We start from the raw sequence: 13,252 nt of genomic DNA on the forward strand, positions 1-13,252 counted from the left end.
TCCAGGTCTTTTGTTTTCATGACAGATTCTGCCAGTGGGCCCTCCCAGCCTGCTGCTGCTGCCCCCACCGCTTCCCAAGGACACTGGGTGCTGGTTGCTGGCACTGAACCAGGCCCCAGCGCATGGAAACGGCAGCAAATACGCACATGCACACACCCCTCTCGTTACCAGTCCGTCAACCCCTCACCAAGTGTTTTTGGCTGCCCTGCTTAGAGGCCAAAGATTATCTCCATTTCGCAGACGAGGCAAGCTGGCATTTTGACACAATGTGGCTATTTGTGGACGGCCGCCTTTCCCGGTGGTTGACTAAGCAGCGGCACCCTTTTCATGGCACAAGCGACAAAAGATTCACAGTCCCTGCTAATGGCTGGCGCATGGAACAGATTACAGATCTGCTTGTGTGGAATAGGCCAACGAGGCTCTGCTTTAGCTCTCCCATGGCAGAGGCTGATTCTTCTTGGCACCAGGCAATGGGGCTTCTAGTGTGAGCATCACAGTGACGCGTGTGCAGCTGTTTTCCTTCCTTGCGCTCTTTCCTTCTTTCTTCTGTTCTCAGAAGCGCGCAATATCTATAACGGCCTCCTCCTCCTACCGCTTCTTTCACCTTTTGAAAAGCATGGGGAACAGCTGCTTGAAGGGAGACCCTTTCACATGCACTTAATTTGAAATCAGGCAATTAGGAAAAAAATAAAAATTAATGCATACTTGAGCCATGCAGGTTACAAGACAGAAAGTGGAAATGCCCAGGCCATTTTTCAACTGGAACTCACTGGAACCCAGTTCTGGCACCTCTCAGGTGGGCGCCATTGCCATTAAAGTGGTACCTCGGGTTACATACACTTCAGGTTACATACCCTTCAGGTTACAAACTCCGCTAACCCAGAAATAGTACCTCGGGTTAAGAACTTTGCTTCAGGATGAAAACAGAAATTGCGCGGTGGCAGCATGGCGGCAGCGGGAGGCCCCATTAGCTAAAGTGGTGCTTCAGGTTAAGAACACTTTCAGGTTAAGAACGGACCTCCAGAACGAATCAAGTACTTAACCCGAGGTACCACTGTATAAGAGAATAAAGGAAGTGTTCATGGTGAGTTCCAGCACCGCTTTTTCTAGAAAAATAACACTGGAAACAACCACGCAGTGCCTGCATTTATATAGGTCAGGGATAAATTCCCAGGGGAGTAAACAGACTGGAGTTTTTAAATGGGAGCACTATGAACATAAGCCCATTCCATCCGATTTCCTGCAGATATTTTAAAGCAAAACTTGTGACGATGTTGCACACTAGATATGCTGCTTCTGAATTGTGCATGTGTGATCTGATTCTGTATTAGGTCCAGGAACTGGGAACTGGGAATTAAAATGTAAAAAAGGTAAAGGGACCCCTGACCATTAGGTCCAGTCGTGGCCGACTCTGGGGTTGCGGCGCTCATCTCGCTTTATTGGCCAAGGGAGCCGGCGTATAGCTTCCAGGTCATGTGGCCAGCATGACTAAGCCACTTCTGGCGAACCAGAGCAGCACACGGAAACGCCGTTTATCTTCCCGCCGGAGTGGTACCTATTTATCTACTTGCACTTTGATGTGCTTTCGAACTGCTAGGTTGGCAGGAGCTGGGACCGAGCAACAGGAGCTCACCCCATTGCGGGGATTCAAACCGCCAACCTTCTGATCGGCAAGTCCTAGGCTCTGTGGTTTAACCCACAGTGCCACCCGTGGACAGCATTAAATTCTCTTCCATCCCTGCTTGGGGCCAGGAAATCAGAACATAAGAAGTGCCAGTGATCCTTCTAGCTCTGCATCCTGTTCTTACAGTGGCTGGCTAGATGCCTATGGGAAGCCTACAAGCCTACCTAGCCCTACTATAAATTGCAGCCAGTTTCTCCAGGACAGGCATAGGCAAACTCGCCCCCCCCCCGATGTTTTGGGACTACAACTCCCATCATCCCTAGCCAACAGGACCAGTGGTCAGGGATGATGGGAGTTGTAGTCCCAAAACATCTGGAGGGCCAAGTTTGCCTATGTTTCCTCCAGGACCTTGCTGTGACACCATGGGTGTTTGGCCTTAGCTACAAGAGCTATCCATGGTCCTGAAGCCACACCTTTACCTCCATCCAAAGTGCCAACACTTGCCCTGCCCTAGGAACCAGGAACTACTGATCTCCCCTTGCCCGGACCTTGGTACTGCAGCAGATTATGACACAGAGGGGTTGAAGGGACAAGAAAGGCAAGTGAAGGCTTATTTCACCTTTAGGGTGAGGGGGGAAATGTGAAGAATAACAAGCACTCCATGCTACTTGTGGGGAAGAGCCATAGGTCGGTGGTAGAGCACTGGTTTCGCGTGCAGAAAGACACACATTCAGTGCTCAACACCTCCAGGAGGCTAGGAGCAGAGGCAACAACTCCTAGGGGCACAGGTGTGTTCAGCCCCCTCAATATTTTTAGGGTCAATATTGAGGGGGCGGAGGAGGCCAAGCGTGGAGTCGAGCACAGTGCAGCGTCGGTGGTGGGCTCCTCCTGAGCGCAAGAGAGGAGAGCCACAGCCATTAAATCTGCATTGTGCTGGGCTCCGCGCTCAGCCTGCTCTTGAGGATGCGTGTTCGATGTGCACCGCCCATGTGATGTCACAGGCAAGTGGTGCTCCCCCACCACCCCCCAATTTGAGCCCAAGTCTGTGCCTCTGCCAGGGCCGGGTTTAGGTTTGATGAGGCCCTAAGCTACTGAAAGTAACGGGGCCCTTTATATGTCCAGCTGTCCTTTGTCAACAACAAATGGTCACTGTTTTTTGTGTTGTAATATTAATATTTGTGTTGTAATATTTTGTGTTGTAATATTAATATTTGTGTTGTAATATTAATATTTGTAATATTAATATTTGCTATATATGGTAATTTATGGACCTAATAGTTATCTAAAGCCATTTGCACATAACAAAATATGTACATCATAGGAGCCTACACAACACAAAACACTGTTGCTATATGTAGGTTTTATTTTATTTGTTTTTTATGTTACCGTATTTTTCCCTCTATAACACGCAGATTTTTTCTCCTAAAAAGTAAGGGGAAATGTCTGTGTGTGTTATTGAGCGAATGTGTGGTCCCTGGAGCCGACAGGCACGAGTGAAGGCAAAAATCAGGCAAATATCAATCGTCCGGAGAAGGGAAGCCTTGAAAAGAGGAAGCTGCTGCTTTCCTGCATTCTGCCTCAGGGTCTTACTGCCCACCCGCTTCTGTTTGTTACTGTGTTTGCTCAAACGGAACAAAGAGCAGAGAAAACCCCTCCCCTCCAGGCAAGCAGAGGGGAAAGCAGAGCGTCCTTCCTTCTAATTCCTCTCCGTGCTCCGGTGCTGCAACATGCAGGTGGGGGAGAGAGAGAGAGCTGGCTGGCTTGGGTGGGTGGGTGCGTGCGTGGGGGGAACTTTTGCCTTCCTTTCCTCCCTCCGGTAAAACCCCTCTCCTGCATTCTTAGCCAGCTGCTTCTCCGCACACCCCTCTCGGTGCTCCTTGTCCCTTCTATGTTTTTCCTTCCCTCCCCACTTAAAACGTGGTTACAAAGCACGGATCCACATGGATCCTCAGGATCTTTGCATTGGGTCACCCCAAATTCACCATCAGATCACATAGCAATGATCTGATGCAAAAACAGGGCTGCAATGGTGCAAAAACATGGTTACGAAGCACGGATCCACATGGATCCTCAGGATCTTTGCATTGGGTCACCCCAAATTCACCATCAGATCACATAGCAATGATCTGATGCAAAAACAGGGCTGCAATGGTGCAAAAATGTGGTTACAAAGCACGGATCCACATGGATCCTCAGGATCTTTGCATTGGGTCACCCCAAATTCACCATCAGATCACATAGCAATGATCTGATGCAAAAACAGGGCTGCAATGGTGCAAAAACGTGGTTACAAAGCACGGATCCACATGGATCCTCAGGATCTTTGCATAGGGTCACCCCAAATTCACCATCAGATCACACAGCATATCCATGGCTACAGCCTGCACCCAAAAAACCACGCACCCACTGTTGCCTGGGGCTGCAATGGTGCAAAAACGTGGTTACAAAGCACAGATCCACATGGATTCTCAGGATCTTTGCATTGGGCTACCCCAAACTCACCGTCAAATCACATGTCTGTGGCCACAGCATGAAGCACAAAAATGATACATCCACTGTTTCATTCAGAATTTTTTTTTCTTGTTTTCCTCCTCTAAAAACTATGTGCGTGTTATGGTCAGGTGCGTGTTATCGAGCGAAAAATACGGTATATTTTGGAAATGTACATCCAGGTTTTTTTCCTTTAAAATTTTTGGGGGGCCTAAGCTATAGCTTGTTTAGGTTATATGTAAATCCGACACTGGGAAACCCCTGCCTGAAGTTCCCTATGAAAAGGATTGACCATGAAACCACACTGAGAATTGTAACTCTGTGAAGGCAGTAGGGGTTTCCTAATGACTCTCAGCACAACTTAACAAACTACAGCTCCCAGAATTCTTTGGGGAAGCCCTGGCTGTTTAAAGTGGTATCAGAATGCTTTAATGTGCGGTGTGAATGTGGGCCTGACTTAGCCATAACCAGCCCTGTACTGTTTCCAAAATCTAGTAAAGCACACATAAACAGTTGTTGTTTAGAAATCCTTAAGAACGTTTAATACCAAGTTTGACCTCACAATGGATAGGATTGTTCTTGCTGGAGAACAGCTGCACAGCCCAAACACATTTCAGCAATATTTAGGGCCAAACTAGATGCAATGCCAGAAGATGTGGAATTAGGAAAGCCCTGCATTTAAAATATATGTATCAAGAGCAGAGCAGGGCAGGTGAGAATTGAATTGTGACTGTGGTGTTGCAGGAAGGCTTTTTAAAAACTCACCACCACCACCAGCTTAAATCACCCCCATGAAATGTTACTTGCCTTGTGGGAAAAGCATATAATACGAGTCTCTGGATGCCTTCCCTTCTGGGGCAAATAGCTGCAGAGGGAAACTTAAATCGAGAGAAATGTGCAAAGAGGGAAGGCAGCAGTGTAGTCCCAGGGCAATTCTGGGGCCTGCACAGCTGCTAGTCATTTTTAAAGGGAAAACGGCGCAGGAGATCCTGATCGAAGTTTCCCCCTCCATCCCCATGTCCAGTTTACTCCTTTGTTTCTTGCTCAATGGCTGTGCAGGGATTAGGGTTGAGAACATATTATGCAGATCCTCCAAGTGTCCCTGTTTTCCAGGGACAGTCCCAGATGTACAGAAGCCATCCCAGTTTCTGATTTGATCCCGGAATGTCCCACTTTTCATTCGGATGTATATAAGTTGGAAGCTGCCCAGAGTGGCAGGGGGCAACCCAGTCAGATGGGCGGGGTAATAATAATAATAATAATAATAATAATAATGGAATAAAGTAAAGGTAAAGGGGACCCCTGATCATTAGGTCCAGTCGTGACCGACTCTGAGGTTGCAGCACTCATCTCGCTTTACTGGCCGAGGGAGCCGGCTTACAGCTTCCGGGTCATGTGGCCAGCAGGACTAAGCAGCTTCTGGTGAACCAGAGCAGCGCACGGAAACACCATTTACCTTCCTGCCGGAGCGGTACCTATTTATCTGCTTGCACTTTGATGTGCTTTCAAACTGCTAGGTTGGCAGGAGCAGGGACCGAGCAACGGGAGCTCACCCCCTCGTGGGGATTCGAACCGCCAACCTTCTGATCGGCAAGTCCTAGGCTCTGTGGTTTAACCCACAGCGCCACCCGCATCCCACCGATAATAATGGAATAGGATGTCCCTATTCCCATAATCAAAAACTATGGTTTGGCATTATGCAAATAAGCCTCTTGGATTAGCGATTCTTCCTTCCTTCATCCACTCCCATAGTTCCTGCTTGAAACAGCAGGCTGAAGAGATTACTTGTGAGAAGATATATGTGAAATGGCCAGCTGGAAGGGCTTCTCCTGAGTAAACAAGCACCCAGCGTGCCATTTCAAGCAGGAAGTGGGCTTCTTCATGACCAGATCTATTTGTGGTAAGCATCCCTACTCCCAGTTAAAATTAGCCCAGTTGTTCAGCCTTAAAAGGTCAAAGGTAATCTCAAAGGAACTTAAGATACCACAACTTTGTGGGTGGGGCGACCCTCTGCCTGAAACGCGGAGGCATCGGAGAGGCTGCTGGACTGGAAAGAGCCATTCATCTGATCAGGCAACTGCCCTCTCATTCCACTAACTGAAGAAGTGGAAGTGCGTTTCGTCTGCATGTTTAAGGAAAGCAAAGAGGGCTTTTGCCATCCGTGATCTCAAGCGGGCTACACGTAACAGAATTCCACCCATATGCAGAGACCCACGGTTTCTCTTGAAAGAGAGGGCTGTATTGAATGCGTTTTGCATTTATTTATTTCTTTTACTAAACTCCCGCTTCACCATTCTATAAATAAGTGTGCATTGGCTGCTAGCTGACCGGGGCGGGGGGGGGAGGGTTGGAGGACAAAAGGAGGGGGGGCGAGTTTTGCTGTGTTGTAATCATAATATTTATTAGTAGCAATAAAACCTCCATTCCAAAACCCCGGGGAACAAATATACCGAAAGCAGAACTTCCGTACTCATATGGTGACCGCATGAGGCGGGGGGGGGGGGAGAGAGAGAGAGAAGGGGGTAGGAAGAGCATATTATGAACGTTTTGCAATGCAGACTGGTTCAGGATTCTGCAAAAACAAAACAAAAACCCTAACCCAACCAGACTTTCTCCCTCTTTGCCGTTCTTGAGTTTATGAGCTAGATATAAAATATAGCCCAGTAAGCTGCCTTAGTGTCAAACCGTTTAACAGCCAGCATTGGAGACAGCAGGATGGATCTGAACGTCCCTTTGCCATTCCATTCCGGCCTCTTTCATGATGCAGGACAACTAATCTATTGTTGCAAAAGCGCCTCGGCGTATATATACGACCTCCCCTCCCCGCCTCTCTCTCTTTCTTTAAGACCACAGACCAGCTGCCATCAGAGGCACCAAGACAATCTTCGCCCCTCTTTTCCTGCTTAAAAGCCCATCCATGCAGGAAATGTCCCCCATATAAGAGAGACCAGCAGGGGGGCACTTCCATTTGTCTCCCCCCCCCCTTCTTCCCCTCCACCCACATCCCTTTCTAGATGTGAAAAGGTCAACGCCACGGGGGTTCTGTCTAGGTCAGAGCAGCCGGGCTGGAGGTGGGGAAAGGGGTTGCGACGCCGAAACCCATGCGGTTTACACAGCAGAAGAAACCAAACTCTGCCTGCTGGCTTGCCCCTCCATCTGGATATATTTGTTCATTTTAGACTTCAGGTAGTAGTAGTAATAATAATCCTGCTAGACTCAGGAAGGTGAACAACAATACTGAAAAGCGATTTGAGGAAAAGTAGGAGTTTAGTGCATAATATGTTCGAAACACGCAGCCAAAGATCTGGCAGGTTAGTTTGAATCAATGTGAAATCCAGTCCTCCTCACCTCTTTGCACCCCTCCCAGAACAAACTCACACACCTAGCTTCTCCTGCCCCTAGAGCCTATGTGGAGCTTTTAGCCATCTCTTTCCTTAGCTGCCCTGTCTCTCAACCAGCCCACCCATCTCCCTAACACATTAGCAGAGCATACTCCTGCCCGTTCCTTGGCCATGCAGCCAGGTTTCCCCCCACTCCCAGCCAAACTGACTTTCTCCTTCCTTCACAGCGCTGATTTCCGGCATCCCGTAGCATACCCCGTTGCCCTGCGATTCACATCAGCATCTTGGCGCATGAAGTGTAAGGTTCCGACTTGCAAGTTTTCGTCTGTGAAAGTCAGTCATGGAGAGTTCATGCGGAGCCAGAGAGTTCAGGATTCTGCGAGGGATGTTGGACCAGGGCTGGCCCGAGTCATTTCGATGCCTGAGGCGTCCCCCTGTAGCAAGGGAGAGGCACAATGGCAGTGAAGTTGATGTGGTGCAAACACACTGGCAGGAATGCCAGATTAACTTAGCTGGCGTGTTTGCACCGCAGCAGCCTCGCTCCTGCCTCATTCCCTCCCCTTCTACCTCCTGATAAGCGGCAATGACTCAGCTAACCAGAGGTCAGGTGAGCACCACTGCCCCATTACACCATCCATTCCTGAACACAAGCCACTCATTGTCTGTCCTGCAGAAGTTTCTCTGAAATGAAGGAGACCTGTGCAATCACCCTACAATACAAGGGCATTAAATGAGCCTTTGTGGGAGAACATCACTGTCACATGGGAGACTGTGTGCTTTAAGGCAGATGGCTCCAGGTTCAATCCCTGGCAACTCCAGGTAGGACTGGGATGGTCTTCTTGTCTGAAAGCCTAGAAAGCTGCTGCCAAACAGTGTAGCCAGTACTAAGAAAGATGGGATAATGGCTTGATTTGGTGTAAGGCAACTTCCTGTGCTCCATGATTCGCATTAGGGGTGAGAAATTGGGTCCGGCCAGCATGGCGAATCCTTATCTTCCCTACCCCACTTCCCAGGTTTGGCAGGTGGGTGGAACAGCTCACCTATTAATCATGTGACATTACAATGGTGTCAGGTGACCCAGAAGCACCAGCACTGGTCATCTGATGGTGGACGCTTGCAAAAACCTGTCGATAGGACTGTATGTCCACAATCCTTCTACCCTAAATGACACTGTGACTCCCAAATCATGCTGCCTGACCTTTTCTCATGTCAAGGCTGCATCTCATTCCACCTGTTAGGGGATGGCGACTATAAACTGCTAGCCCATTGGTCTATCTAGCTCTGTATTGTCGACACAGTATTGTCAACGGAAGTCTAGTGTCCAGATCAAGGGAAATAAAGGTACCACTCTATTCTGCCTTGGTCAGACCACACCTAGAATACAGTGGTACCTCGGGTTAAGAACTTAATTCGTTCTGGAGGTCCGTTCTTAACCTGAAACTGTTCTTAACCTGAGGTACCACTTTAGCTAATGGGGCCTCCCGCTGCCGCTGCATGATTTCTGTTCTCTTCCTGAAGCAAAGTTCTTAACCCAAGGTACTATTTATGGGTTAGCAGAGTCTGTAACCTGAAGCGTCTGTAACCCGAGGTACCACTGTACTGTGTCCATAATTTAAGAAGGATGTTGACAAGTTGGAACGTGTGCAGAGGAGGGCAATCAAGATGATCAAGGATCTGGAAACCAAGTCTTACAAGGAGCTGGGTATGTTTAGCCTGGAAAAGAGCAGACTGAGAGGAGATATGAGTTATCTTCAAGTATCTCAAGGGCTGTCATATGAAAGGTGGAGCAAGCATGTTTTCTGCTGCTCTGGAGGGTGGGACCCAAACCAATGTCATAAAGTTACAAGAAAGGATCTTCCCACTAAACACCAGGAAGAACTTTCTGACCATAAGGGTTGTTCGACAGTGGAACGGTCTCTCCTGCAAGGTTGTGGGCTCTCCTTCCTTGGAGCTTTCTAAGCAGAGGTTGGATGGCCACCTCTCATGGATGCCTTAGCTGAGATTCCTGCATTGCAGGGGGCTGGACTTGATGACACTTGGGGTCCCTTCCAACTCCACGATTCTATGACTGACAACGGCTCTCCGCTATCTCAGATAAAGGAGTCTCCCAAGCCCTACCTGGAGATGCCAAGGTTTGAAGCTGGGACCTTCTGCATGCAAAGGAGATGCTCTACTGCCGAGCTACAGCTCTTCCTGTGGTACTGACCAGACCAAGACCTTCATCATGTCCATCAGGTGACTTCCTTCAGTGCTCTTTGGAGCCAGCATGGTGTAGTTGTTAAGAGCGGTGGACTCATAATCTGGTGAACCGGGTTCGCTTCCCCGCTCCTCCACATGCAGCTGCTGGGTGACCTTGGGCTAGTCACACGTCTCTGAAGTCTCTCAGCCCCACTCACCTCACAGAGTGTTTGCTGAGGGGGAGGAAGGGAAAGGAGAACGTTAGCCACTTTGAGACTCCTTTGGGTAGTGATAAAGCGGGATATCAAATCCAAACTCTTCTTCTTCTTCTTTAATCTCATGTGGGTCCAGGAGAGTGGGCCTTTCACTCCTCTGGCTCCTTCACCAGGAGCAGCAGTGCATGGAGAGCTCTCCACGGTTCGTATTCCAGATTCAAAAAGCTTTCTGCATCCAATTTTCATTAAGAGCCCAAACGACATCAAAAATAAATAAAAAATTAAAAAACACATGGGCAGCAGTTTTTTTCTTCCCCACTCAGCCCAAGCAAGGGAAGTATGAAGGGGGGGGGTGATCTCCAGCCTTGCAACCCATCACAAGCAGCAGGAAAACATGCAGTAATGAACATCTGCCCCCGCTCTGCAGCCGATCCCCCCCAGCCTCGTGCCAGCGGAGATTAAAGTTTACGGCTCGCGCTGGGTCACTGGAGGCGCGTAAAGAGAAATGAGCGTGAAAATAGGAAAAATGTGGGGGGAACACCCGGCGGGGAAGAGGCAACGTTTATAGCGTGGAAAAGGAGACATTCTAGCCCGTGCAAAACCTCCTCCACGCTGCGCAGGCAGTAAATGCTTCCATGAGGCCCTCCACGAATTGCCGCAGGTGAAGAAAGGCCAGCATCAGTTCACAGTTCAAACCATTCTCCGGTCTTCCAAGAGAGCAGCGGCATTTTGCGGCTCAGCTCACCGACTGCCGCAGAAGATAACACAGATTATCTGAAGGAAGGCAGAGACAAAGGAGCCAAGCCCCCTCTCCTAAGCCTGGATATCCCGTACTGAAATATGCCCCAACAGAGGACTTGGACAGCCTTTCCGTGAAAGCCAAGGCTGGCTTTAGGGATGCGAGAGAGATCCGATCCAGCTCTCCTTTAAAGGCAACTCAGTCAAATCCGCGCTTTTCAAAACAATGTGAAGAATTAAGTTGTGCACTGATCTGAATTTCAGAGTGCAGTCCTCCAACCAAGCATTGTTTACCAAAGTGCATTCCATTGGGAGAAACTGCTTGGAGAAATGTGTGGCTTAGTGTGAAAAGTGGTTATTAGGCGAAATGTACACTAAAATGCTGGGGGGTGGGAATCATGAGGTAATTCTGCAGGGCCCGTGGAAGTGATAACAAGAGACCGTGGAATCACCACCCTCTCAGGTAGTGCACCCGAGACAAAGATTCACACCAGAGGATGTGTGGGCTACTCTGAAAGTGGGTCATAAGAAAATGGGAAGTTGCCTTATAACCGTATAACACCGGTCTTGAAAGACCCACATTGGCTCCCAGTACATTTCCGAGCACAATTCAAAGTGTTGGTGCTGACCTTTAAAGCCCTAAACGGCCTCGGTCCAGTATATCTGAAGGAGCATCTCCACCCCCATCGTTCAGCCCGGACACTGAGGTCCAGCACCGAGGGCCTTCTGGAGGTTCCCTCACTGCGAGAAGCCAAGTTACAGGGAACCAGGCAGAGGGCCTTCTCGGTAGTGGCGCTCTCCCTGTGGAACGCCCTCCCACCAGGTGTCAAAGAGAACAACAACTACCAGACTTTTAGAAGACATCTGAAGGCAGCCCTGTTTAGGGAAGCTTTTAATGTTTGAAGTATTACAGTATTTTAATATTTTTTTGGAAGCGCCCAGAGTGGCTGGGGAAGCCCAGCCAGATGGGCGGAGTATAAATAAATTATTATTATTATTATTATTATTATTATTATTATTATTATTATTACCAGGCATGGCCAAACTTGGCCCTCCAGATGTTTTGGGACTACAACTCCCATCATCCCTAGCTAACAGGACCAGTGGTCAGGGATGATGGGCGTTGTAGTCCCAAAACATCTGGAGGGCCAAGTTCGACCATGCCTGCCTTAGACCAAGTCAGACCATTGGTCCATCTAGCTCAGGGGTGTCTACACAGATTGGCAGCAGCAATCCATGGTTTCAGGAAGGGAGTCCTTCCTAGCCCGACTTGGAGATGCTAGGGTTTGAACCTGGGACCCTCTGACTCCAAGGCAGATGTTCTACCACCCAGCTATGGCTCCTTCATCTTAAGAATCCTTACATTCTTTGGATGTAAACCTTTCTGCAAGAGCAAAGCATGCCTCCAATTTTAATTCCTTAACAGTAATGTGCCTTGGCTACCAGAAGTTTGGGAAACACTTGAGACCTGTATGTCCTCTTCAGCCTTTTGAAGAGCCCTGGAAAAACACTTCTCCAAAAGGGGAGAAGAAAAAAAAAATCAAAGATCGGCCTTAGAGGAGTGGGAGATCAAAGGTCTCGCCATCTGTCAGTTTCGTTGGCAGGGACCACAGTGCCCAATTGAATTAAATTATGTAAGGGCTTGTTCCATAGCCCAAGGGAGGAAGAGAGAACAGAGCCCCCAATTGCAAGGAGAAGCCATGAGTGAGATCTCCGAAAAGGATCAGTCACAATTTGGTTGATGTAGGAAGAGCGGAACATCCCATTTACTCTCCCATAGGGAGGAAAGCCAAACCCAGGCCAGATTCCAGCTGTTTTGAGGCCAATTAGATCAGAAGCATTCATCCAGAGAAGGAATTTCTCCTCCCCCTCTAGCTTCCGAAGCAACCATTTTGAGACTTTACCGTTGCCCCCTGTATAATCGTTTCTTTGCCGCTTCCAGCCATGTGCCCTCCGATCTTTATTTTGTGTATGCTTCTTCACGACTGCGCTCGGAGCCGAGCCATTGTTTATGCCCATTTTACAGATGGGGAAATGTGGACTGTTGCAAGCCTGCGGAAATGAATTCGCAGCCGACTGAGGAGGCGGATCCAGATATTCTAGAGCCAAAACATTTGAGGTCCCGAGGCCTCCTTCTGCTAATTAGCATTTTTTGTGCCTGCTCATTTCGACGAGGCTAATACAAGGAAACACCTCAGTGGATTGTGCTCCGTAGATCAGATCCATCTGTTTCCCACACCAAAACCTTGTCGTCATAACCCTTTGTTCTATTACCAATGTTCAAGTTGTGAGTGCCGTTGCTTATGTAGCCTATACACCCGAGGGATAGGTCAGCAGATTGAGGAGAACCCCAGGTTTGCAGAGGTAACAAAATTTTGTTAAGGTAAAAGCTCCCAAGGGGAAATTGCCCAGAGGGATTTGAGCATGCTTGGGGGCAATGGAATGCTGAGTGATCCTAAACAGGATCACTCCACCCACTGCAATGGCTTTGTTACATAACGCCACTGGTGGTTCTCTAAATCTGCCACCTTACTTTGCCTAATGGGTCAGCTTTCCCGAACCAAGCCCTTCTCTGTCTGCCTGTCTGTCTGTGTCTCTACTAGAGCACAGAAATTTAAACCCAGAAGTGCAACCTCTCTCTTCCCTATGAGAGCCTTCTTTCTCCA

This window comes from Podarcis pityusensis, assembly GCF_964106645.2.
Source record: "Podarcis pityusensis genome assembly, chromosome: 13".
NCBI classification, from domain to species: domain Eukaryota; kingdom Metazoa; phylum Chordata; class Lepidosauria; order Squamata; family Lacertidae; genus Podarcis; species Podarcis pityusensis.